The sequence below is a fragment of the Mastomys coucha genome, unplaced genomic scaffold, assembly GCF_008632895.1.
Source record: "Mastomys coucha isolate ucsf_1 unplaced genomic scaffold, UCSF_Mcou_1 pScaffold20, whole genome shotgun sequence".
In the NCBI taxonomy this organism is placed as follows: domain Eukaryota; kingdom Metazoa; phylum Chordata; class Mammalia; order Rodentia; family Muridae; genus Mastomys; species Mastomys coucha.
Genome location: NW_022196903.1, coordinates 88930555 through 88933811, shown reverse-complemented (window position 1 = coordinate 88933811; position 3257 = coordinate 88930555).

The following is a 3257-nucleotide window of genomic DNA, read 5'->3' as shown; positions in this document are numbered from 1 at the left end:
GAGTGAGACATAGCCTGAGAGACAATGCCCAAGGGACAATACCAGGAGGAAGAGGCATTTTTAGACCATCATTTACTACTTTACTGGCTTTTTTTTTCCCTAAAGATAGTGAGTTCATTGTGATAAGATGCTCAAGCCTTTCTCTTTCTTGTGTCTGAATACTAGCTGTTTCTGGAACCGTAATTGCTGTGCTCACTAGATGAGAGGCTATACAAGGCCAAGGAAGCATCTTGGGTAACAGATGCTTCATGCGCTGCTCCCTCGCACAGCCAGTTAGCCCCTGAGAAGGAGTGGTGCTCACAGGAACAGCTCAGCCTCCAAAACCCATGGATGTGCACTTGGCTTTCACTGATCTTACACCATTTCAAATACAAAGCCATTTTCTTCCAGTCCTCCTCAAGGCCTCCTTGTTAGAGAACACAGAGCTCAGCTTGTGTGTCTGTGTCTATACATACATACATTCACATCTGGAAGTGTGGTTCCTTTTTAGGAGGCAGAGTATCATTGTTATAAAAAGACACAGTCACTAGAATTAGGTTAGACTGCCCAGGTTCAAATGCTCCTTGAAGACATTTTTTTTTTTTAAAGAATTATTTATCTATTTTATTTATATGAGTACACAATGACTATCTTCAGACATACCAGAAGAATACATTGGATCCCATTGCAGATGGTTGTGAGCCACCATGTGGTTGCTGGGAATTGAACTCAGGACCTCTGGAAGAGCAGTCCATGCTCTTAAACTCTGAGCCATCACTCTAGCCCCAAATGACATCTTTTTAAAAATATGTTTTTAATCGAAATAGAATCATCTCCCTTTCCCTTCCCTTTTTCCCTTAGCCCCAACCCCAGCTACCCTCCCTCAAACCCATCCCATGCCCCTACTCTCAACCTGATCACTTTTCTTCTTTATTATTGTTACACACACACACACACACACACACACACACACACACACACACCACATGCTGGTGACAATGTCCTAAAAAGAAGGGCTCTGACTGGGTAAAGGATTTTTATTGGGTAAACAGAAGCCTAAACTCAGCTCTCCTCAGGAATCTTGTAGGACAGGTTTTTGTACCTCCTTTATCTGTCCAAACTGGTAAACTCCCTCTGGCAAGGACATCTAGTGCCTGGTTAATTGGAACAGCCTGGATCTGCTCTAAGACTCTACCCTTCTGACTATTATTTAGATCTGCTTGCTTTCTCAACAAGTTACTTCTCTCTATTCTGCAATCTGGCTACTAGTTCCAATAAACTTTTCTTTCTACCCACAGAACGGTCCAGCTTAGTGGTTTTTTAATAAGGCCTTGCTTACCGTATATATATATGTATGTATGTGCACAAATATATATAAATACAACTTGCTGAGTCTATTTGAGTTCTTTCTCTCTCTCTCTCTCTCTCTCTCTCTCTCTGTGTGTGTGTGTGTGTGTGTGTGTGTATGTGTACATATGGTTGTATGGTTATATATGTAGATATGATTTCAGAGGTGACTACTGAGCATTGGACAACCAATAGGGTGCTCATCCCTGGGAGAGGTTATTTCTTCTCCTCCCAGCAAACTAATAATATCGCAGTGCCTTTGTTTCCTCTGCTCTAAAACAGGCCTAACATGAGAACTAGTAAGAAGACTGAAGATGATAGTTTACATTTATTTAATATATTTAGTTTAATAAATGGCACAGTGAAAGAAATACGAGTTAGCAGCGGTAGTAATGAGCTGATAGTAAAATGAAAACTGTTCAGTTTACCAAGTTATCATAACAAGTAATGTGCTGTTCTTCCTGGCTAAATGGTCAGTTAACAGAATGATTGTAGCTCAGCTATTACAGGAGACTAAGAATGGCAGCATGTGGTCGGGTGCTCACTGACTTCTTCAGGCTTTTACCTGGAGCCGTAGGCCTTGCCTCCAATCCCATTTCATTGGCTAAAACAAACCATATGACCAATTTTACTAAAAATAGGATGAGACGTTCACATATAGCATTCTCAGAATGAAGAAAGCCAGGAAATCAGCCCCAGTAGTAAATGTACTCTCCCAGGACTATGCTAGACATGGGTAGTGGTGCAGGAAGAAATAAAACCTTGCAGGCAAGTAGATAATCTATGGCCTATGTACATATGACTTTAAAAGAAACTGTTGCCAGGAGAGGTTTTTCTCTAATAACATGAGAAAAATAAGCCCAAATCAGGGTTTTAGTCTATGGTTTTATTCTTCACTGGGATTATTGTGTCCTCTAGGGAATGCATACCATCAATTTTGGTTGTTGTAGTTTGAAGTGTGGTCTTGCTCTTGGAACCTAGTGAGCAGGGGCCAGAGATGTGGCTAAGTACACTAGATCTCAGAGACCATAGACCGTCTTCCCACAACAAAGAGTCACTCAGTTCCAAATGATCACAGTGCTGAAGCAGAGGAACTCTAGTCTGTGGTAATTCATGTATTTATCTCATACTCGCCCAAAAATATGCTGAAATGAACGTTTGTGGCCTATAATCCAGACTATATATCCCAGTGTTCCTGAAGGAAGTCCAAGTCAAGCTTTGTGGCTCAGCTACTCAAAACACTGAGGCAGAGGAAGTTCCAAGTTCAAAACCTGCCTGGGCTGCAGAGCAAGTTTAAAAGCCTTTCTAAATAACTTAGCACAACCCTGTCTCAAAAAAGAAAGGAACCTGGGGCTATAGTTCAGTAAAGTTCTTATGCAGAAGGTCTGGATGTGATTCCCATCACTGAGAAGAAGAAATTAAAAAAAAAAAAAGAAAGAAAGAAAGAAAAAAGAAAACATCAAGGAAAGATTGGAAGAGGAGAAGAGAAAGAAAAAAGGAGGGAGGGAGGGAGGAAGGAGGGAGGAAAGGACAGAGGGAGGAGGGAGGGAGGGGAGAAAGAAGAAAGGAAGTCCTCCCAAGTGTGCTCTACCATCACACATTGCATGTTTGTGTCATAAAAATCATTTCGCCTGCTTTATATTCCAAATTTTTTAATTTTCCTCAAAAGACTTTGAAATTCAAATTTAAAACACTAATCTTCAAGCAATACTGCAAATATTTCTGCCAAGTTGACTAAGCAAAGTTTAATCTTATAGAAAAACATATAACATGCAATAATTAGTGACAAGGGATAACAAGTTTTATACTAGGGCTATTATGAGACCCATTCTTTTAATAGCAACAGTCTACCAGGATAGTATTAGAGAATTGGTGAGGAGAAACAGGAGTGGGAAGAGAGAGAGAGAGAGAGAGAGAGAGAGAGAGAGAGA